Below are 25,048 nucleotides of genomic sequence, written 5' to 3' on the forward strand. Positions count from 1 at the left end.
AGAGACTTTGGCAGGCGAGGACCAACTTTAGTCAGGATAAGTGTACTAGATGTTCCCCTTCAAAATGGCCAATTGTTGGCACCCTTCCCGCTCAATATTTGGGAAGAGGACCAGGGCCTTGCTCTATAAATAGGACTAGCCACTCTCAAGAGAAGGGAAGAGGAGAAGAACAGTCGAACCTTAGCCAAAACCACCCACACAAGAACACCCCTCGCGAGACTGTTCTTCCTTTGTATTGTTCATCATCAGACCCTGAGGCAATCCACCACACCACAAACTAGAGTAGGGTATTACACCACAATGGTGGCCTGAACAAGTATAAACCGAGTGTCCCTTGTGTTGCTCTTCGTGTAGATTAGATCCTTTGCGAGGCGGCGAGACGCGAGTTGGTAGATGGAGTGATCTCCATGCACACCCTAGAGTTCGAACCTTAAGGGTATGCCGGAACCCGAAATCCGACATTTGGCGCGCCAGGTAGGGGTGCGCTGGAATCCGCCTTCCGCCGCCTTGTGTTCACCGTCCGTCGCATCCATGTCGGACGGTCGCCGAGCCCGTGCCGAGCGCCGGGCTCCTCTCGCCACCCGCGTCGCCCAGACGGCTCCCGTCGGCGGATGCCCCCGCCGTTCCCCGTCGCCTGCCGTCAACGCTGCCACCGGCTTGGCGGGGAACAAGCAGCAGGCGTCGTCCCTGCATCCTTCGGTGCGGCGGGAAGGCCGCACCACCACCCCGTCGCTGACTCCAGCCGGTTCATCGTCCCACGCTCGTCGCGCTGCTGCGGACGTGCATGCCGCGTTGCTCCTGGCGCGGGAGCTCCTGCACTACCGTCCCGTCGACGACCTCTATGACGAGTGGCTCGCTCGCATCACCGATCTCGTCAGCGCTGCCGGGGGCTCCCCCGCACCGTCCCTCTCGCTGCACCGCGCCCCGCCCTGCGCGGGCAACGCGGCTCCGGAGGCGCCTCAGCCGCCTCCCCCTCAAGAAGGCACCCTGGCCCCGAGGCGCGCGGCCCCAGGACGGGACCCAGTCCATCCAACGCTCGCGCAGCAAGAGAAGAGCTGCCAAGGGATCCTTCGTCCTCAAGAAGCTGCCCGCGTGCTCCCCGCACTGGCACGTTATGACCGCGCTCCTGCTCTAGTGCGCCAAGACCCCGCGCTGCTCCTGGCGGCAGCGCGTGGAGACCTCCAAGATCAAGCTCTTCCTCACCAAAGGCCTCCCGTGGCCACTGCAGGCTGTCGTGCCTTCACCGCCGAGCAGCGTGGCGTGGCCTGGCCGGGCAAGTTCAAGCCAGATCTGCCCCCGCGCTACGACGGCACCGCTGACCCTGTGGAGTTCCTACAGCTCTACAAGCTGGGCATCGAAGCCGCCAACGGGGACGAGAAGGTCATGGCGAACTGGTTTCCCATGGCACTCAAGGACGGTGCCCGCACCTGGCTCCTGAACCTGGCTCCTGGCACGATTTCCTCCTGGGACGAGATGCGCACTTGCTTCATGGCCAACTTCCAGGGGTCTTGCGACCGACCCCTGTCACGACCGGTTTTCCCGGGTAATAAATTTCCAGAAAAGACCGTCGTGCTCATCAGCCCCAGGATTACTGTTAGCTGATGAGGCTCCAACTTGATACAGGAACTCCAAGCAAAAATACAAAATATGTAGTACAAGACCATTCTGGCCTGTGGGTACAACAAATGGTTTCTAGTGGTTGATGGCGGAAGCGGGTTGTGAAACATCTGTGTCTATGGGACTCCATTCCCCACGGGAACAGCTGACCAGGTTAAATTCCTATCTTCGCGAGGCTGCTATCTCCATTGAGTGGTTTCCGGGGCTGGCGTCGCGTCGCTTGTAACGCCCTCAATGCGGCTATATCTCCCACGTGTCGAAGCACGACTTAGAGGCATAACCGCATTGAAAGCAATGTCGCAAGTGAGGTGATCTTCACACAACCCATGTAAAACATAAGGGAAAGAGATACATAGTTGGCTTACAATCGCCACTTCACACAATTACATGAATAAAGCATTACATCATCCAGATACAATCAAGGTCCGACTACGGAACCATAATAAAAGAAGAACCCCAAATGCGACAAAGGTCCCTGATGGACCCCAACTGGGCTCCACTACTGATCAACTAGAACGAAACAACACAAAGGGCAAGATCTTCATCGAGCTCCTCCTTGAGCTTGGTTGCGTCACCTGTTCGGTAACATAGGCACCTGCAAACTGGTTTTGGAAGTATCTGTGAGCCACGGGGACTCAGCAATCTCGCACCCGCGAGATCAAGACTATTTAAGCTTATAGGAAGGATGGAGTAATGAGGTGGAGCTGCAGCAAGCGACTAGCATATATGGTGGCTAACATACGCAAATGAGAGCGAGAAGAGAAGGCAAAGCACGGTCGATAAAAGTATGATCAAGATGTGATCCTATAGCAACCTACGTCAAGCATAACTCCAACACCGTGTTCACTTCCCGGACTCCGCCGAGAAGAGACCATCACGGTTACACACACGGTTGATGTATTTTAATTAAGGTCAACTTCGGGTTTTCTACAACCGGACGTTAACAAATTCCCATCTGCCCATAACCGCGGGCACGGCTTTCGAAAGTTCAAATCCCTGCAGGGGTGTCCCAACTTAGCCCATGACAAGCTCTCATGGTCAACGAAGGAATAGACCTCCACCCGAGACATTCCGATCAGACTCGGTATCCCGGTACAACAAGACATTTCGACAGGGTAAAACTAAACCAGCAACACCGCCCGAATGTGCCGACAAATCCCGATAGGAGCTGCACATATCTCTTTCTCAGGGCACACTCAGATGAGCGCTCCATACAACTAAAACCAAACCTCGAGTTTCCCCGAGGGGGCGCTGCACAGGACTCTAGTTCGGACCAACACTCAGAGGAGCACTGGCCCGGGGGGGTTAAAAAAATGATGACCCTTGAGTCTGCAGAACCCAAGGGAAAGAAAAGGCTAGGTGGCAAATGGTAAAACCAATGTTGGGCATTGCTGGAGAAGCTTTACTTAAGGCGAACTATCAAGGGGTTCCCATAATAGCCCAACCGCGTAAGGGACGCAAAATCCGGGAACATAACACCGATATGACGGAAACTAGGGTGGCAAGAGTGGAACAAAACACCAGGCATAAGGCCGAGCCTTCCACCCTTTACCAAGTATATAGATGCATTAATTAAGTAAGATATATTGTGATATCCCAACAAGTAAACATGTTCCAACAAGGAACAACATCTCCATGTCCCAACAAGGAACAAACTTCAATCTTCACCTGCAACTAACAACGCTATAAGAGGGGCTAAGCAAAGCGGTAACATAGCCAATCAACGGTTTGCTAGGACATGGTGGGTTAGAGGTTTGACATGGCAATTTGGGAGGCTGACAAGCAAATGGTAGGCATCGTAGCATTGGCATAGCAAAAGAGCGAGCAAACTAGCATAGCAAAGATAGTAGTGATTTCGAGGGTATGATCATCTTGCCTGAAATCCCGCAAGGAAGAAGAAAGAGTCCATGAAGAAGACAAACGGACGAAGTCGAACGAATCCTCACAACTCCGGAACAAAACCGAAGCTAACGAGAGAAGCAACCCGGAAAGAAACAAACAACATAGTAAACAAACAAGCATAAACAAGTCATGATGCGCAAACAAGTATGATGCATGTCCGGTTTAATGAGGCATGGCATGGCAAAGTGCACAAACAATCCTACAAATTAAATGGAGCTCAATATGCAACTGCATATTGACGAAACACCACGATAAGTTATTTAGTTTGATCCCGTTTATGTACCCAACAATATTAAATGTTGTTAAGCATGGCAAGAGGGTGAAGCAAATGAAAACTACCTATCTAGTCAAGGTTAAATGAGGCCGGAAGCAACAAACAACAATTCCGGAGAATCCTCATATGCGTTTAGCAATTTAAAGCAAACAACAATTTTAAACATTTTAATTGTTGTTATCATGATGCGGATGACAAATGCAAGTTTTATGCAATTTTATGAAAATGTTGACATGAGCATGATAAGAAGCATTAGTCGCCATGGCGGAAGGAAAAAAGGTGCCACGGCGGCGAAACAAAAATGGTGCCACGGCAACATCCGAAAATGATGCCACGGCAACATATCGGTTCCGGTAGCTCACGGAGATACCGGTGCAAAAGGAAATGGGCGTGAGCGTGTCGTGCAAGGATGGTGGGGTGCTCCCGACTTCCGGGTTCCCACGGGACGGTGGCATGGAAAACGAGTGACAATTCGGACGCGATGCACACACAAGCATCTCTTACAACACACATTCATTTGGTCCACGGTTGATCGTCTCGGGGCTTATACCTTCGAAGCGTGCGTTTTCGGAGCGGTTCGGGTTCGATGCGGTGTAGATGGAAGTAGACGTTCACGGGTCGTCGTGGGAAGTAGTTGTTCACGTGGTGACGGTAGTGGAAGTAGTCGTACACGGCGACGGTAGTCGTACACGTTCGTTTCGTAGATGTCCGGGGTCGTCGGTAGAGGAAGTAGTGGTACACGGCCGTAGATGTACTTGGCGATCCGAAGGGGTACTTGTACTCGCATCGTCGTGGAAGTAGTCGTTCGGGCTCTCGTGCGGACTTGGTGGTGGTGTACTTGGCGAATCCACGTAGTCGAACATGGGTTGTAGTGGTACTTGACGCTCGTAGACATCCAGGGTCATCGAAGCTGTACTTGACGTCCACGGAACTAGCAGCGGAGCGCCCGGGTCTCGGGTCCTGATCTTCAGGAGGTCAGCAGTGACTGCAGGAACACGGGGAGGCTACACCGGGGCCCGAAGCAAGCATGGCCAACGGCACAAAGCAGCAGAGATGGCAGCAGTGCCATCGGGGTGCGTATGAGGTGGAGCTCGAGCAGAGGAGGCTCGAGGCGCGGCAGAGCTCCTGGTGGTTGCAGCGTGCGACGAGGAGATGCGGGAGGCAGCGGGGTCCAACGGGTCGATGGGGACGACGACAGAAGGTCACAGACACGAAGAAGAGGCGCGGCTGGACTGCAGCGGAGGTCAAGGTCGGACCGGAGATGGGTGGCCTCGGCGACGGGGACTCGTCGGGGCAGGGAGGTGTAGCAAGGCGGGACGGCAGGGCAAGGAGGCTGAGAGGGGTGAGGCGGAGGCGCGAGGAGCTGCAGAGGAGCGGCTGGAGGCGGCAAGCCGGCGAGGGGACCGGGTGCAGGCGACGGAGGTGGAGGCGCGAAGCACAGGGACCGAAGGGCGCGACGGCAGCGGAGGTAGGCGGCCATGGCGCAGCCATGAGCGCATAGCTCGGGTCGCGGGCGAGGGGGAGATGGAGAGGTGGGGCGCAGAGGAGGCCGATGGGGCTCCGTCCTGGTTATCTTCTCCGGCGAGGGCGGAGCGCGGGAGCGAGGGGAAGGTCGAGGGCTGCGCGCTCGGGCTCGGGATCGAGGAGAGGGAAACGAGGGGATCGGGCGCAGGGAGCTCCTCTCCCTGGCTCGATGCGGTGTATGGTGACGGCGCGAGGGAGGAGACGAGGGAGAGTGGGGGATCGAGAGAGGAGAGATGGATGGCAGCGCGCGTGAAAGAGAGATCGAGGGAGATGGCGGCGGCGCTGGGGATCGAGAGAGAGGGTGCGCGAGGGAGATGAGGGTCGGGGCCTAGGGTGCGGTCGGGCTAGGTTTAGGATGCTTAGGTGGGCTGCGGGAGGCCTTGGGCCAAACGGGCCAGCGCGGATGGAGCCGACTTGGCAGGTTGCAGCTGGGCTGGGGAGGCCCAGCCGGGCTCTTTCTCTCTCTCTCTCTAAATCTCTTTGCAAAACAGAAAAATAAAGAGAATGAAAAAGGGAAGAAAAGAAAGGTTAGAGAAAGAGTTGGGCACGGGGATAATTTCCTTGGACTCACAAAAATATGCTCGTACCAAGAAAAATAGAAAGAGGCATGATTGAAAGATTAAATTCAAGCTCATTTGATTTAAATTCAAATGATTTGAATAGGAAGTGAGGTTTGGGAAGATCCAAAAATGTTCGGATTTTTGGTGGAGCTCCGGAAAATGATGAAATAATTTATGGGTAGAGTTGGAGACCAAGAATTAAGATAATAAAGGCATTGGGATATTTTGCAAGTGTGTTAAGGTGATTCCAAAACAATGGAATATTTTATTATAGCTCCCTAAATATCGGGAGGGTATGTTATAAAGAGAAGTCACCCTTCCCTCGATTTAAATGGATCAAAGATCCATACAATTTATTTAGTTGAGTTTTTAAAAATTAATGATATGATGGCATGATGCAATGCAAATGATGACATGATGAAATGCGACACACAAGCAAATGACCTGGCAACATCAGCGAATAACTGAACGACACCTGGCACAACGGTCTCGGGGCGTTACAACACTCCACCACTACAAGAGGATCTCGTCCCGAGATCTAGGATGGCACCAGAGAGAAACGGAAGAGGAAGAGAAGAGGTAAAACTAAGTTGCTTCTTCGACCAATGAGTGAAACCAAAGAACCTGGAAAAGGTTAAGCCATTTCGAGAAAAGAATACAACGGAAATGACGAAGCTGAAAACACTCCGTTAGAAAAGAGGAACAAGGGAAAACAACTTCGGGCAGCACTCCGATTGAAAAGAAAAAGAATTGAATAAGAACTTGATAAGGTGATAGAACTTGAAAAGAGGGCACGACACTCCGGTTAAATGGATAAGCAAGAAAAGAACACGATCCTCACGAATCGAGATGGTGAGCGAAAAGAGCAACGTCACAATGCCTCCGAAAGAAATAATAGAAGATATATCATTGGAATAACAGAATGGAGAAGAAAATGCCAACTTCTGCCACAAATGAGTTTGGAAAGCATCCTTGCAAAGAAGAATTGAACGGAGTTGTTGGAAAATCAACAACGAAAAGCACAAGCTTGTAGTGGGCTTATGGAAAACATCTCAAAATTATGAGGTGACAACCGGCCACTAACGGAAACAATTGCTTGCTTGAGATCAACGAAGAGATGAAAACTTCTTCCACCAAGATGATAAAGAGATAACTTGGATCATTGGCAAGCACCACAAATAGCAACATTCCCAATGGAAGGCTTTTAGGTGAAATATGACACAAGATAACTCCAACAACGAGGTTGATGGATTTAAAAATAACTCATTCTTAACAACATGTGAATCATGGAACATGAACTCAAATTATCAAGAATGACATAATACCACCTCCAAAATATGGTAGAAAGAATTGCACTCCGGATTACCATATGAAGAAAGCTTGAGCTCCTTAGGAAAGAATCTCGATGAAAACTTTGAGAAGGGAATTAAATCCTTGATGAACCATCATGTAGAACCTCCATGAAGAACTCCGGTAAACAAAAGGAATGAAAAGAAAGAGAAATTGAAAACACAAGGTGAATCCTTGCAATGGTTTAGATGGATCTCCGTGATAATTAGAGCTTGGAACTCCGGGAAAAAGAGAAGATGAAACAAATGAAACCGAGAATTTTAAGGGCCTCCGGAATAAAGAATTAATCACTTGGATGAACAAGAATAAGAATTATGTTATGCTTATCCTTCACCAATTAAATTGACGACAATCAACGGATTTGGCATACTACTTATTCTCGTAGAAAGGATTAAAAGAGATATAGCGTAAACTTGAGAAGGTCTTCAACGAACCACCGGTAGGATTGGAACAACAAATGAATTGATATGATGAACAAGGAAGAGAGATCTTGAAAGAACCACCGTAAGAATTGAAAATGATCGAAGTAGGGGTGCATCACCGGTAAGAATTAGCAAATGAACGAAGGTGCTTGAGACAAACTAGATACATGAGAACAAAGAGATCAAGAACTGATTAGAGGATATTCGATAGATGCACCGGCAAGATAGGAGAATGATAACTGACGGCTGAGAATGAATAAACCTGAATTGATGGACTCCGGATGACAAACTGAGAAGACTCTTGAATATCTCCTGATGGGTGAAAAAGATTCTCACAATCGAAAACAAATATGAGAGGATGGCAACAAGCTAGCACCATGAATCTTGAAGAGAATAGAGCAAAATTAAAGAGAAACTCTTCTTCGGTCTTCAAATGCTGGGAATGACGATGAGAAACACCACCAAATTGTTGAGATCTCCGGGATTAAAATTGGAAAGGTTGAACCAACGATGAAAGAATTTGAAAGATCAAGGAGAAAGGCATTTGACTGATGATACCTCATTCTTACATCAAACTTGGAAAAGAATTTGAGATAGCTTTGGGAAAATAGAAGAGTCAGGTAAGATCCTGGGAAAAGACCTGTGGGTTAGGGCCCACTCAAAAGAAACACCGTTGAACAATTGATTGAAATAGATATTGCACCGGTAGAATTAAATGACTTGAATGAGATAACAATCTCCAAATAGCTTGAACTGATTGAGAATGGAAACACGAATCTTCCAAGATATCTTGAGCACTCTGAATAAGAATAGAGAGAGATGAACAATTATGAGAGGCACCGGCATGGGATAGCATTTGAACGAGGATAAGGATATGATCAACACCGAAAGCTTGAGGTAAATCCACCGGAGAAGAAAACGAGAATGAAGAGTGATGAACTTGGAGCTCCGTTAGAATATACGTGAGAATCACCGGATAAGAATATTGACGAGAAAAGAATGGAGAGATTTCCACCAATAAATGGATACTTGAATAAGAATCTGGGTCCTTGGAGAAAAACAAAGGGAGGGAGGGTGGGAAAAACAAAGGCAACTTGGAGATGGATGACACAAACAACGTTGAGAAGAACTGATACTTGATCTTGTGAATGTTGAAATGATCGGAACCACTTGGAGAGAAAACACGCCGGTTGAAAAGGATTGACATGACAATCTCGATGATCATGAAGGATTGGTATTTACATCGGAGTATGAGGACACCATTTGGAAAAGGTATGGAATCAACATTGGACTTCGAAGCAACTCGAATACCACAACTCAAAACAAAACAAAGGATTGGCTTGCAAAATAAGCCAGAACAAACATATGATAGAGATTTCGTCCGAAGTTTTCGTGGTGGGGCCTACACGGGCTCGATCGTACAGCACCATCATGTACAAGACAGTGCACATGACATACGAAGCGTCCCCGAGTCGGCATAGCCAAGGACTCTTTAAGACACAACGAGACCACTGTAAAATCGACCGTGAATAGGCGGACCACTAGACGTCGAACCCCAATTTCATATCATACATCCGTCGGAAAGATATCCTACGAGCTACTTGATTCCCACCTATGAAACTCCCGAAATTTTTCCGGTTATGCAATCAGGTGTTGGGGATACAGGGGAAGCCTAATATCTCACCCAAACTAACAAATCCTACATCCAGCTGTATCCATCCTTCAACACATAACCAAGAAACCTTCGGAAATCATCTACCTCAACCTTCGAAAAGCATCCGTTATACAAGTTATGGCAATACTCCCAAACTCCCGCCCCAGTACTGGGTGGCGTCGAGGTTATCTCACCAACGAACTGCATAAAAGAGATTTTCGATGTCGGCGTACTAAACTCAGGTATACCAGAATGGCAACGATAAAATTATGATGACAACACCTCAGAGCTCAACTCCCCGGGACACTTCCACAAAACCCCTGACAGGAGGCACCAAGACAATGCTCTCATCATAAAACCATCGGAACGATTCCAAGATACCCGCGTGATCCTAAAAAAAAAATTTAGTGAAATTTGAGAAGAGAAGAGTCAAAACTCTACGTCAGGATGCCTTACCAGAGCGACGAAGGGACTGGGGAGTAAAAAGAATTCCTAACTCTCCGATATATATAATCCTAAATGACTCAAAATATTTTTCTAGACACAACTCGGCCGCTAAAAAAACGATCAAGCAGTGGGGCTCCTAAGGTCGGGGAAGGCTCTGATACCAACTTGTAACGCCCTCAATGCGGCTATATCTCCCACGTGTCGAAGCACGACTTAGAGGCATAACCGCATTGAAAGCAATGTCGCAAGTGAGGTGATCTTCACACAACCCATGTAAAACATAAGGGAAAGAGATACATAGTTGGCTTACAATCGCCACTTCACACAATTACATGAATAAAGCATTACATCATCCAGATACAATCAAGGTCCGACTACGGAACCATAATAAAAGAAGAACCCCAAATGCGACAAAGGTCCCTGATGGACCCCAACTGGGCTCCACTACTGATCAACTAGAACGAAACAACACAAAGGGCAAGATCTTCATCGAGCTCCTCCTTGAGCTTGGTTGCGTCACCTGTTCGGTAACATAGGCACCTGCAAACTGGTTTTGGAAGTATCTGTGAGCCACGGGGACTCAGCAATCTCGCACCCGCGAGATCAAGACTATTTAAGCTTATAGGAAGGATGGAGTAATGAGGTGGAGCTGCAGCAAGCGACTAGCATATATGGTGGCTAACATATGCAAATGAGAGCGAGAAGAGAAGGCAAAGCACGGTCGATAAAAGTATGATCAAGAAGTGATCCTATAGCAACCTACGTCAAGCATAACTCCAACACCGTGTTCACTTCCCGGACTCCGCCGAGAAGAGACCATCACGGTTACACACACGGTTGATGTATTTTAATTAAGGTCAACTTCGGGTTTTCTACAACCGGACGTTAACAAATTCCCATCTGCCCATAACCGCGGGCACGGCTTTCGAAAGTTCAAATCCCTGCAGGGGTGTCCCAACTTAGCCCATGACAAGCTCTCACGGTCAACGAAGGAATAGACCTCCACCCGAGACATTCCGATCAGACTCGGTATCCCGGTACAACAAGACATTTCGACAGGGTAAAACTAAACCAGCAACACCGCCCGAATGTGCCGACAAATCCCGATAGGAGCTGCACATATCTCTTTCTCAGGGCACACTCAGATGAGCGCTCCATACAACTAAAACCAAACCTCGAGTTTCCCCGAGGGGGCGCTGCACAGGACTCTAGTTCGGACCAACACTCAGAGGAGCACTGGCCCGGGGGGGTTAAAAAAATGATGACCCTTGAGTCTGCAGAACCCAAGGGAAAGAAAAGGCTAGGTGGCAAATGGTAAAACCAATGTTGGGCATTGCTGGAGAAGCTTTACTTAAGGCGAACTGTCAAGGGGTTCCCATAATAGCCCAACCGCGTAAGGGACGCAAAATCCGGGAACATAACACCGATATGACGGAAACTAGGGTGGCAAGAGTGGAACAAAACACCAGGCATAAGGCCGAGCCTTCCACCCTTTACCAAGTATATAGATGCATTAATTAAGTAAGATATATTGTGATATCCCAACAAGTAAACATGTTCCAACAAGGAACAACATCTCCATGTCCCAACAAGGAACAAACTTCAATCTTCACCTGCAACTAACAACGCTATAAGAGGGGCTAAGCAAAGCGGTAACATAGCCAATCAACGGTTTGCTAGGACATGGTGGGTTAGAGGTTTGACATGGCAATTTGGGAGGCTGACAAGCAAATGGTAGGCATCGTAGCATTGGCATAGCAAAAGAGCGAGCAAACTAGCATAGCAAAGATAGTAGTGATTTCGAGGGTATGATCATCTTGCCTGAAATCCCGCAAGGAAGAAGAAAGAGTCCATGAAGAAGACAAACGGACGAAGTCGAACGAATCCTCACAACTCCGGAACAAAACCGAAGCTAACGAGAGAAGCAACCCGGAAAGAAACAAACAACATAGTAAACAAACAAGCATAAACAAGTCATGATGCGCAAACAAGTATGATGCATGTCCGGTTTAATGAGGCATGGCATGGCAAAGTGCACAAACAATCCTACAAATTAAATGGAGCTCAATATGCAACTGCATATTGACGAAACACCACGATAAGTTATTTAGTTTGATCCCGTTTATGTACCCAACAATATTAAATGTTGTTAAGCATGGCAAGAGGGTGAAGCAAATGAAAACTACCTATCTAGTCAAGGTTAAATGAGGCCGGAAGCAACAAACAACAATTCCGGAGAATCCTCATATGCGTTTAGCAATTTAAAGCAAACAACAATTTTAAACATTTTAATTGTTGTTATCATGATGCCGATGACAAATGCAAGTTTTATGCAATTTTATGAAAATGTTGACATGAGCATGATAAGAAGCATTAGTCGCCATGGCGGAAGGAAAAAAGGTGCCACGGCGGCGAAACAAAAATGGTGCCACGGCAACATCCGAAAATGATGCCACGGCAACATATCGGTTCCGGTAGCTCACGGAGATACCGGTGCAAAAGGAAATGGGCGTGAGCGTGTCGTGCAAGGATGGTGGGGTGCTCCCGACTTCCGGGTTCCCACGGGACGGTGGCATGGAAAACGAGTGACAATTCGGACGCGATGCACACACAAGCATCTCTTACAACACACATTCATTTGGTCCACGGTTGATCGTCTCGGGGCTTATACCTTCGAAGCGTGCGTTTTCGGAGCGGTTCGGGTTCGATGCGGTGTAGATGGAAGTAGACGTTCACGGGTCGTCGTGGGAAGTAGTTGTTCACGTGGTGACGGTAGTGGAAGTAGTCGTACACGGCGACGGTAGTCGTACACGTTCGTTTCGTAGATGTCCGGGGTCGTCGGTAGAGGAAGTAGTGGTACACGGCCGTAGATGTACTTGGCGATCCGAAGGGGTACTTGTACTCGCATCGTCGTGGAAGTAGTCGTTCGGGCTCTCGTGCGGACTTGGTGGTGGTGTACTTGGCGAATCCACGTAGTCGAACATGGGTTGTAGTGGTACTTGACGCTCGTAGACATCCAGGGTCATCGAAGCTGTACTTGACGTCCACGGAACTAGCAGCGGAGCGCCCGGGTCTCGGGTCCTGATCTTCAGGAGGTCAGCGGTGACTGCAGGAACACGGGGAGGCTACACCGGGGCCCGAGGCAAGCATGGCCAACGGCACAAAGCAGCAGAGATGGCAGCAGTGCCATCGGGGTGCGTATGAGGTGGAGCTCGAGCAGAGGAGGCTCGAGGCGCGGCAGAGCTCCTGGTGGTTGCAGCGTGCGACGAGGAGATGCGGGAGGCAGCGGGGTCCAACGGGTCGATGGGGACGACGACAGAAGGTCACAGACACGAAGAAGAGGCGCGGCTGGACTGCAGCGGAGGTCAAGGTCGGACCGGAGATGGGTGGCCTCGGCGACGGGGACTCGTCGGGGCAGGGAGGTGTAGCAAGGCGGGACGGCAGGGCAAGGAGGCTGAGAGGGGTGAGGCGGAGGCGCGAGGAGCTGCAGAGGAGCGGCTGGAGGCGGCAAGCCGGCGAGGGGACCGGGTGCAGGCGACGGAGGTGGAGGCGCGAAGCACAGGGACCGAAGGGCGCGACGGCAGCGGAGGTAGGCGGCCATGGCGCAGCCATGAGCGCATAGCTCGGGTCGCGGGCGAGGGGGAAATGGAGAGGTGGGGCGCAGAGGAGGCCGATGGGGCTCCGTCCTGGTTATCTTCTCCGGCGAGGGCGGAGCGCGGGAGCGAGGGGAAGGTCGAGGGCTGCGCGCTCGGGCTCGGGATCGAGGAGAGGGAAACGAGGGGATCGGGCGCAGGGAGTTCCTCTCCCTGGCTCGATGCGGTGTATGGTGACGGCGCGAGGGAGGAGACGAGGGAGAGTGGGGGGTCGAGAGAGGAGAGATGGATGGCAGCGCGCGTGAAAGAGAGATCGAGGGAGATGGCGGCGGCGCTGGGGATCGAGAGAGAGGGTGCGCGAGGGAGATGAGGGTCGGGGCCTAGGGTGCGGTCGGGCTAGGTTTAGGATGCTTAGGTGGGCTGCGGGAGGCCTTGGGCCAAACGGGCCAGCGCGGATGGAGCCGACTTGGCAGGTTGCAGCTGGGCTGGGGAGGCCCAGCCGGGCTCTTTCTCTCTCTCTCTCTAAATCTCTTTGCAAAACAGAAAAATAAAGAGAATGAAAAAGGGAAGAAAAGAAAGGTTAGAGAAAGAGTTGGGCACGGGGATAATTTCCTTGGACTCACAAAAATATGCTCGTACCAAGAAAAATAGAAAGAGGCATGATTGAAAGATTAAATTCAAGCTCATTTGATTTAAATTCAAATGATTTGAATAGGAAGTGAGGTTTGGGAAGATCCAAAAATGTTCGGATTTTTGGTGGAGCTCCGGAAAATGATGAAATAATTTATGGGTAGAGTTGGAGACCAAGAATTAAGATAATAAAGGCATTGGGATATTTTGCAAGTCTGTTAAGGTGATTCCAAAACAATGGAATATTTTATTATAGCTCCCTAAATATCGGGAGGGTATGTTATAAAGAGAAGTCACCCTTCCCTCGATTTAAATGGATCAAAGATCCATACAATTTATTTAGTTGAGTTTTTAAAAATTAATGATATGATGGCATGATGCAATGCAAATGATGACATGATGAAATGCGACACACAAGCAAATGACCTGACAACATCAGCGAATAACTGAACGACACCTGGCACAACGGTCTCGGGGCGTTACATCGCTCCTCTCCGAGCAAGAAAAATCTGGCCAAGACAATAGCCAGGGACAAGCCAGTGAGTACTTTGAATGTACTCGCAAACATTATGAACACAGGTATAATATAACAATGATGTGCTGAAAAATATTTTATGCTCATGACGTCAGCCACAAAAGATAAGTAACTCTCGGATGCGCGCAAGCAAGTTATTTATAAAATTGCAATAACATGATAGTATAAAAGAAATTTATGAATATAAATAACAAGTAATGCCACAGTCGGGCGTCTGAGCGACGCCACATAAAGGGCTTTAAAAGAAATGCCACAGTCGGGCGTCTGAGCGACGCCACATAAAGGGCTTTAAAAGAAATGTCACAGCCGGGCGTCTGAGCGACGCCACATAAAGGGCTTTAAAAGAAATGCCACAGTCGGGCGTCTGAGCGACGCCACATAAAGGGATTTAGAAGAAATGCCACAGTCGGGCGTCTGAGCGACGCCACATAAAGGGCTTTAAAAGAAATGCCACAGTCGGGCGTCTGGGCGACGCCACTTAAAGGGCTTTAAAAGAAACAATCCTAGTGAATATCCCGGAGGTAGAACCATCCCAGAGATACACGATAATAACAATAATATCATGGGTTAGTCAAATAATAATAATCATAGTTATCACCAGTCACAAGTAGTAATTCCATTTCTGGATTAACAGTTTCACCTCCGAAGACCGATACTAAGACCGATACTTGACCCATCTCAGACTGTAATCCTTAACCATGGACACGGCTATTCGAATAGGTTTATTCTCTGCAGAGGGTGTACTCTTTACCCACGAGTAACGGATTTCTTTAGTCCATCGGGACTAATTCCATCTACGGTCTTTTTGTTGAAAACACACCTAACTTGCACACACCAGCTTATCACACACGTGTCTGGAATCACCCACGACACCTGTTAAGCAAACTCTAAGTGGGGAGGCTACAACCTCGCGTAGCATGGGATCAGATTTATATCGCGCGCTCTAAGGGGTGTCCTCCCCTCTCGGTCCCAACCGGAAACACCCATGCCCCCGGACCAGGTGGCCTGCCTACCAGTTACAACCAGTATCTTCCACCATGGCCTCTCTGTACGGTGTGTGCTAGAAAGAGGTTGACAACTTACTGAACCGTACTCTACTTGCTGTAGAGACGAGTGGTAGTACGAAACAAGTATGGGGGTTACTGGAACAAGACTCGATCTACGGTCGACTCAGGAGATTCAAGTATTCCCTGCATGTTTAGTATAACAATTATATTTCATCAAACAGAGTCACCACTCATATCCCCTTACCATGCCATACCAGACAGAACCGTCCCGACGGAGACCGGCGACAAACTCATACCTACCCAAGGCAGAGGTTTTCCCGGTTTCCTGCCGGTATGCATGTAAAGCTCATGAGGGTGATTATCATCACAAGTGTGTCCATTACCAACAGCATGGAAATCAGTAACATGCACCCATGCATATGATCATATCACATGAAATAACAAGTCCTTCGAAATGTGGTGGTGTTATAAATGCATCAACGATCACTCCAAAAATATTATGCCAGGATTCAGAATGCTTGCCTTCAATGTGTGGAAAGGCAGGGTGCTCTCCAAACTTTTGAAAGTTTTCTTCTTTTTCCCCAAAATCCTATTTGAAAATATATTTGAATTAACACATATTTCAAAAACAGAACCAAAAAGTTGTTTGAAAATTTTTCAAATAAATCTTAAAATAAACTAGATCAAATTTGAAGAAGGTAGGAAAAAGAATCAACTCATTTGGACTTATATTTAAAAAGTTATAGCCAGTCAAAGATTTGGTCAAATCTGTTATTAAATTAAAACAGAAAAGAAAACGTTTTGAAGAGATTACGCTTTCGCGCAGAGAAGACGTATTACGGGTATGACGCCTCCACTTACTCCAGCGTGGACGGCGCGGGGTCGCTGACAGTGGGTCCAGGGGCCCACTGGTCAGGTTTGACTAGTCGCCGCGCGTCGTCTCCCTCCTCTGCCCGAGCGGAGCGGGGCTCCGGCGATCGTCGCCGGCGTTTGGCTGTTCCTCGCGGGCCCCCGAGGGTGGGGATGGATCCGCACGGCTGGGGCGGTTCTCCCGGTGGTCGAGGGGTTGCGGGGGAAGGAGTAAATCGCCGGCGGCGAGCTCCGCGGCGGAGGAAAGCTTCGGTGACAAAGTGAGTTTGTGGTGGCGACGGCTCCCGATCAAAATCAAGCAGGGGAACGAGTTCACGGGAGGATGAGATGGTTCCTGGTAAAGAGAACGGAGAGGGGGAAGCTCTGGTTGCGCCGAATGGAGCCGGGAGGCGGCGGTGGCCGAACTGACCGGAGAGGTTGAAGAAGACCTGCTCCCTTCCAATTGGTGGCGATGGGGGCGCTAGTGAGATGGCATGAGGCTACCTGAGGGCTTGGAGACGCTCGGGGCTTCCCTTTTATAGCGTGGCAAGGCGGTTCCGCGGCGGCCGTGGATAAGCTCTCCGGCGAACCGACGTTCTGTAGCTAGGGCGACGTGGCGGTGACGAGGGCTAGCAGACACGCTTGCGGATGAGCTCGCACTGCTCCAAGGGCCAGGTGGCGAGCGGGCGAGGCTTGGGCGGTGCTGAACGACGCAGGGCTGTCGGGCGGCGGCGGCTAGCGCTTGGCCCGCCGGGCGCGGCGGGGGCTGCTTGGCGCGTAGCGGAGAGAAAGGGAGTGCGCGGCAAGGTTCTGCAGAGCGGGCCAAAGCCGTGGGGGCCAGCGTGTCGGCTCGGGCGCGCGGCTGCAATACGCGCGCTCTGGGCGCGTCCAGTGCACGCACTGAGTGTGCTCGACGAAATGCCAGAGCATGCTAGAGGTCGCGGTTGAGGCTGGCAAATAACAGACCCAGGTTAGGAGCAACTGGAATCCTAGTGGACATGCTAGTATGATCCGAGGTGCAAGGTCACAATGCAAAGACAAAAACATGTCAAAACTGGCCATGCACACCAGGTGTTTGACAAAATGCCAAGGGCACTTAGGCATTTCTTGGAGTGGCAAAAATCTCCAGATCAGTGTCTCTGTGGATGAAAGAGAGAGTGGTGATGTTAGTTGGACAAAAGAAGAAACTTGTTAGTGCAAGTTTTACAAAACTTCAATTCTGGACAGGAAATAAATGACATTATTTCATGAACCAAAAATGATCCAAAAGGTGCATGCTCCTGGACTTAAGGGTTTAACATGGGGAACTACAAGTAGGAGAAATAATCAAGGGCTAAAGAGCAAGCAAAAACATGGTTGCTGCACAAACCAACAAGTTGGTCCAGAATGAAGATGAAGTTGATTCACTCAAATTTTTCAAAGAACATAATTAGGTTTTTGCACAAAGAGGGATAATAGGCTCCTACTGACCTCCCTTAATTTTGGTAGAAGTTTTAAATGAAAATTTAAATAGGTTGTAGTGCAAAATGCACTCTGGACCAGAGAAGAAAAGTTGAGAGTAGGGCTCAAAATATTTAGTGAATGAAATATATTTTTGCATAAAAGTGATTCAAAAACATCACATGACATCTCCAAATTTTTGTGGAAATTTTAAGTGAATCTATCAAATGGTTGTAGTTCAAATATGGCCATTTAACCCTGAAAAACCATTTTCAAGAAAATAAAGATCAAGCAATTAAATTAGTAAATTAGTTACACTGAAAAAAAAGGAAAGTTTTTCTTGAGAGGTTAAACAAGTCCAATAACATATTTGAAAAGTTTTCTCTTTGGGAAAAACTCATCATAACAGGGAAGGAAATGATTTAAAAATTAAAATGGAGCTCAGAAATCCAAAGTTTTAATTCCTGGCAAAATTTTAACTTAATAAAACAAGGCCAAATTTTTTTTTGGGGTGTCACAACCCCCGGCCATGAGAGACCTGCACCGCGTCAAGCTGCAGCCAGGAGAGACCCTGCGAAAGTGCATCCAGCGCTTCAACAACGCTCGCCTCAAGACCCCCAGGGTGACTGAGGAGGCCATCATCTCAGCCTTCTCTGACGGCGTGCGAGACATCAAGATCAAAGAGGAGCTAGCAATCCATGAAGACCTGTGCACGTACCTAGAGCTGTTCAACTTGGTGTCCAAGTGCGCCAGGGCTGAGGAAGGGCGTCTCTCCCTCCTCGAGCTTCTGGCTGCCAATCCCGAAGAGAAGAAGCCCAAGGTCAAGGACGTGAAGCGCAAGGGGGCTGCTGTACTAGCAGCAGAGACGGACACCAAGCGAGGCAGGGATCAGCCTGAGTCATCCAAGGGTAGCCGGTACTGTGTGTACCATGACCTCCACACCCACAACACCAACGAATGCCAAGAGCTCAGGGCTGTGCGAGATGTGCGTGCCGGCCGACGCCCCAAGCGCAACGACCGGGGCTATGGCTGAGGAGGAGGAAGAGGTGGAGGACGATGGGACGACCGTGGCCCTCGCCAAGGGTGGCGTCATCGACCTCACGAGGACTGCTGGCAGGACCGGCCTCATGAGGGAGGTTGGAGGGATCAGCCTCGCGAGGATCGCCAACAAGGCAACACAGGCCTCCCTCCTCTGCCACCTCAGCCAAGGAGGAATGAAGACCATCATCAGGACGAAGGGACTGGGGGCTTCCAGGAGCCGCGCGCAATCGCCTGCATGTTGGGCGGCGCACAGGCCCCAGCCTCTCAGCGTATCTTTAAGCAATTTGCTCGTGAGGTGAATGCAGTCCTCCCCAAGCTTGAGGCCACGCGCCCTCTCAGGTGGCCGACGTGTGCTATCACATTCAGCTCTGCGGATCAGCTCAAGTGCGCAGCCATGGCCGGAGTCCTCCCCATGCTTTGCTCCTCGATCATCAGCAATGTGCAAGTCACCAGGACCCTCATCAATGGCGGGGCAGGACTCAACGTCCTGTCCGTCGAGACGTTCAACAATCTCCAAGTGCCATACAATTAGCTTCAGCCAACCAAGCCTTTCTCAGGAGTCACTAATGGTTCCACAGTTCCGATAGGGCAAGTCCGCCTTCCTGTCACCTTTGGGCAGCGCAACAACTACCACACCGAGCTCATCGACTTCGACATCGCCCACATTCGCCTACCATACAATGCCATCCTAGGGTACCCAGCCATGGCCAAGTTCATGGCAGTGACCCATCACGGCCACAATGTCCTCAAGATGCCAGGAAGCGGTGGAGTCATCACAGTGCCTTGTGAGGAGAGGGATGCAGTGTGTTCCCTTGAGCGAGCTTTCCAAGCTGCGTCAATCGAAGATCCAGATCAGAGGAGCGGAAGACTTCCCGAGGCAGTCCCTAAGAAGAAGAAGACATCGCCTGGTCCGAACCCCCCGGATGCGGGCCCCTCCGCATCCTCGCCCGTTCAAGGGGCGCCTTCTTCTGTCGCATAGGAAGGCGCGCCCGGCGCCCTCCTCGGGCAAGGCTCGGGGGCTCTCTCCTGGAGGGCCATCGACTTTGCCAAGATCACGAGGGAGGCGCTTGGGCACCACTTGGAGGCGTGCTTGAAAGAACGTTTCCCTCAGGAAGGAACAAGGCAAGGAGGGCCAAACCCTCCGGAGTTCATCAGCGAAATCATTCAGGAGCTGCAGGAGTCAAGAGTCATGAGTGGCAGCCGCCGCTTACCCGCCGTAGCTCCCCATCCAGGCGAGGATGGTGGGCTACGCGTCTGCATCGACGTACCAGGACTCAACCGAGTCGCCTCTCAGGAGCGCTTCTGGCCCTCACGCGTGGGACGCTGCAAAGGTCCACCCCACAGCTATGTTCGCATGCCTTTCGGCCTACTGAACGTGGCTGCTGCACGTCAGCGCCTCATGAGGAGCATTCTGGAGGCTCAGGAGATCAGGCATTCTGCAGTCCTGGCGGAGATGGAGAAGGCCCTTGAAGAGCCGCCAGCACCTCCGGAGCCCCCCGAGGCTCCTGGGCCTGGGGGCTCGTGAGGATCGGTTTCTGCAGCGCGAGTCGTCAGCCAGTTTAGCATCCCTTCATCTTCAACATCAACAGGTGACATCCTTCAAGTTTCATTTTCAGCTGGGAATGCCCCCAGGGCTGCATCATTCCCAGGCCGCGTTGATCCGTCCCTGCGGCATGTATCCTTTTTGTTCATGTCTTTAGATTACCTTGTTGGGGGCGCCCCTCGTGCTGCATTATCCTCAAGCCGCTCGGGCCCGACCCAGCGGTATTTGCCTTTTCCTTCATCCATCTAAATGAGTTTACTCCTTCATGATTAATGTGCTTGACTTAATCGCCCGCTCGATTGACACCAACTTATGGAGCTGCTCCTTAACGGCACGGCGCTTGAGCATGGGTCCGTCCCTACAATATCGACAAACCTGAGTGGCTGAGCTCTGGCCGCGGCAACCCCACAATGCGCCACCTCACCAGGCCCTCGGTGCCCTCGTCACCCCTCCAGAGCAACCAGTAGCTGGCTGGCAATTGTAACGACAACACTCGTTTTCCTTGTGATGAGCTCGTAGGATACCTTTAAGGAGCCACTTCGGGAGAGGCTTTCGTGGCGTCTCCTTCCCTCTCGACCGCACGAACCGCTTGCACGTTAAAGGGGGGCGCCTGAGCATCGTGACTCACGGGATCTTACTGGCTCTCCAGCCCTCACCTCCTGGCCTTGTCCACGGCATCGCGACCTGGCGTACTAGCGACCGCTGAGCTCGCTCGAGGGCCGGGACCTGAGGACGTAGAGCACGAAGGGGAGTAAGGGAAAGGGGGAAGAGGCTCACGAGGACCTCGCCCGGCGACTCCTCAGCTGCCACACCAAGGAGTGGCTTCAGGCCTTCGAAGATAAGTCACCCTCCGGAGCTACTAGCTATCGCAGCACCGACCTTGCACCACATGCAGCTCCGTGTTGGCAACGTTGCGCCCCTTTCTCACCAAATGATGGCTGCTTGAGCGCTAAAGGGGACCTCCTGAGCATCGCGACTCAGGGGCTCTTACTGGACCTCGGGCCCCTCACCTCCTGGCCTTGACCACGGCATCGCGACCTGGCATACCAGCGACGGCTGAAGCTTGCCATGGGACTGGGACCTGTCGGCACAGAGCATCAAGTCCTCGCGAGGTTCGAAAGGAGGAACTAAGCTAAGACGGGACGAGCATCTCACACCAATTCATAATAAGGGCGCGTATTCACAAAAAGTCATGGCTAGCGCCTTACATACCCCCGTGTGGTGGTACCTCGGTTCCTCGCAGGGACAAAAGACGTGAATCCTTAGGAGTCCTAACTACAGGCACCATGACGGCAGACGCCATCATCAACAGTGGGCCATCAGGTGCCTACGCCAGCTCCATCCAGATCAATGGCACCGACGGCCTAACGCAGCGGCCATGCTTTGGGCACGGTGCGAGCTCGGAGGCTCGTAGCTGTCGTCGCTCGTCATCGGAGTCAGGAAGAGTCCGGAAGAGTCACCGGACCCCCCAACGCGCCCGCTGCCACCGGAGGAGCTACTGGAAGGGCGGGCGGCAGGCCTGGTCCTCGCCGCTCCGGAGCTCCGGCCGCAGCCTCTGGGGCAGCACTCCAGCCGGCGCCCTTCTTCGTCGAAGACCTTGAAGAGCATCAGGGAGGCACCATCGTAATCCAGGTGGATCATGAGGGCCCCCTCCGATCTGCAGACCCGGGCGATCTCGCCCCAGCCTCGGGTCATGAAGACCTTGCCCGGAGCAACGACCTCGACCTCCGCTTCGGTCGCAGAAGTACTGCAGTCGGCGTGCTGCAGCCATAATTCGAGAGGCCCCCTCGGCGGATCTCGAAGGCGAAGGAGGGAGGAAGGCGGAGCCAAGATCGAGGAGGCATGGCGGCATGAAGCACCAGCTCGCGAAAGGAGCCCTCGGTATGGACTCCAGGAGGAACAACGCGCACCGTCGTAATCCGCCGGCGATGACAGCATCTCTGGCGATGTCACTCGACGCCCGCGTCTTCAGGGCCCTCAATCCGGGCGTACAAGGGCAATGGGAATCCAGGCGGCGGCCGCTCGAGCCATGGCCTCGACACCTCCAGCCAAGCACCCCCTTCTCCGTGGCAGGAGACGAGCCGCTTCTTTGGTGGAAGCGGGACAGGACCCTCTCGGGGGGCCTTCCCCTTCTCTTCTGCAGAGAACCAACAGCTTGGAGCCATTGGCGTAAGGTGGAGCAAGGGCAAGGAAGAAGAAGAAGGAGAGTAGCAGGAAGGGATGGACCGGAAGGGCTCGCATCGTTCCGTACATATAGCCAGAGGAGGCCAACCGTCGGCCTCCATGATGGCAGGTAATCATGACCTGTTTTTGCATGCAGGGACTTGTCAAGTCGTGCGGTTGCCGAGGTGTCATGGGGAAGCAGGGACGCCCAAATCCAATCAACCGCCACCCGGCGCCCAAGGCCGCAGGCTGTTGGGGCCCGCGGTAGTTCGCACTTACCCCTTCGCTTCTTTGCTAAGCCAAGTCCAGGCGCGCCTTGGGCCCGGGGGCTACTGTCGGCGTTCTGGGAATGGGGGTACCCAGACTTGCTTGCCTGCGGCCTGCGGCGTGGCTCAAGGAGTGGCCCAGTACGGCCCATATTCATCAACACATGCTCAAGACCCTCGCGAGGGGCCAAACCTCGCGGGGCGGACGACAGGAAGCTTCCTCAGGGACGGCCTCATCAGGCTGGCTCGCGAGGAGGCGGAGAGATCAAGGCGGGGTACCTCACGAGGTGCCCATGATGCAAGCCATGACGATCGAAGCCAGGCGGGTGCCGGCCTGCGCAGAGTCCTTGTTTCCTCTTTGGTGCAAAGGGGGCAAGCGCAGGCAAGGGTATCAAGCAAAGGCAACCATTTCGGTGCAACAAGACTAAGACCAGCAGAACGGCAGGATGGAGGTCATCGTGGAGCCCAAGCCGGCGTCATCATCATAGACTTTGGCAGGCGAGGACCAACTTTAGTCAGGATAAGTGTACTAGATGTTCCCCTTCAAAATGGCCAATTGTTAGCGCCCTTCCCGCTCAATATTTGGGAAGAGGACCAGGGCCTTGCTCTATAATTAGGACTAGCTACTCTCAAGAGAAGGGAAGAGGAGAAGAATAGTCGAACCTTAGCCAGAACCACCCACACAAGAACACCTCTCGCGAGGCTGTTCTTCCTTTGTATTGTTCATCATCACACGTTGAGGCAATCCACCACACCACAAACTAGAGTAGGGTATTACACCACGATGGTGGCCCGAACTAGTATAAACCTTGTGTCCCTTGTGTTGTTCTTCGTTTAGATTAGATCCTTTGCGAGGCGGCGAGACGCGAGTTGGTAGAGGGAGTGATCTCCGCGCGCACCCCAGAGTTTGAACCTTAGTGGTCTATCGGAACCCGAAATCCGACACGTGTAATTCGGGTAACCAGAGAACCCAATCATTCTCATGATATCCTTTTTCAAGATGAAGTAGTCATCATTTGGCCCGGACGCCATGGTACAAACGATTGAAAATAGTCTTATGCATAGAAAAATGCCAACAAAAATAGTCAGCGAGGAGTGCATCAAGGGCAAAGTAGTCATTCATCAGTGTCAAATGGTCGCGCGCCCTGTTGCGGTTGAGCACTCGAGGACCCTTGAACGTTCCATTGAAATTAAGAACATGTTCCTTCACATGCTCCTTGTCTTCAAGGACCGCCTGCATCATCACCGTCTCATTCGTGTAGTTGGAGGAGAGGGGTTGAACGTTGACGGAGGGGAAGCAGGGTAATATAAGAGCGTTTAGATCACTTTATGGAGGGAGTACGTTAAAGCTCCGTTGACTCGATCTCAGCTGATCAGTTTGAGGTGGATCAAATCCTGAAACACCATTTAATCAGTGAAGCATCTCCATCCATAGGCTCCCTCCACGCGAGAACACAAGAGCAACTCTAGCAGATGCACCATACGTCATCGATTGTCATAATAACTGCTAGTATGACGACCAACACATAAAAAGTCACTCTACCAGAGTCGCGATCTGCGCCGCGGTCGTGAAAAGTTTGGAGCCTGATCTAAAAAATAGCTCGTATCCTCCAAATATAGAGGTTGTGTAGGCCTCATCTGGAACTTTCTCAAAACCTAACTGTCTGCATGGAGGGAACTTTCATTTTCTTCTTCCTCGTGACACAACCGTGTTTGAAGCGGCACTGCCACCCGTGCTTGGCACTGAAAATCATCGGCAAGGGGGGCGACTTGACCACATTTATGGCAAGCCCGCTCCCTCGGATACTCGTGGCGGCATCTGAAGGGAATATGCCATAGAGGCGATAATAAAGTTATTATTTATTTCCTTATTTCATGATAAATGTTTATTATTCATGCTAGAATTCTATTAACCGGAAACTTAGTACATGTCTGAATATATAGACAAAAGATATTGTCCCTAGTATGCCTCTACTAGACTAGCTCGTTAATCAAAGATGGTTATGTTTCCTAACCATAGGCATGTGTTGTCATTTGATCAACGAGATCACATCATTAGAAGAATGATGTGATGGACATGACCCATCCATTAGCTTGGCATTATGATCGTTACAGTTTCATTGCTACTGCTTTCTTCATGACTTATACAAGTTCCTCAGACTATGATATTATGCAACTCCCGAATACCGGAGGAACACTTTCTGTGCTACCAAACATCACAACATAAATGG

Source organism: Triticum aestivum, chromosome 5B (assembly GCF_018294505.1).
Source record: "Triticum aestivum cultivar Chinese Spring chromosome 5B, IWGSC CS RefSeq v2.1, whole genome shotgun sequence".
NCBI lineage: Eukaryota > Viridiplantae > Streptophyta > Magnoliopsida > Poales > Poaceae > Triticum > Triticum aestivum.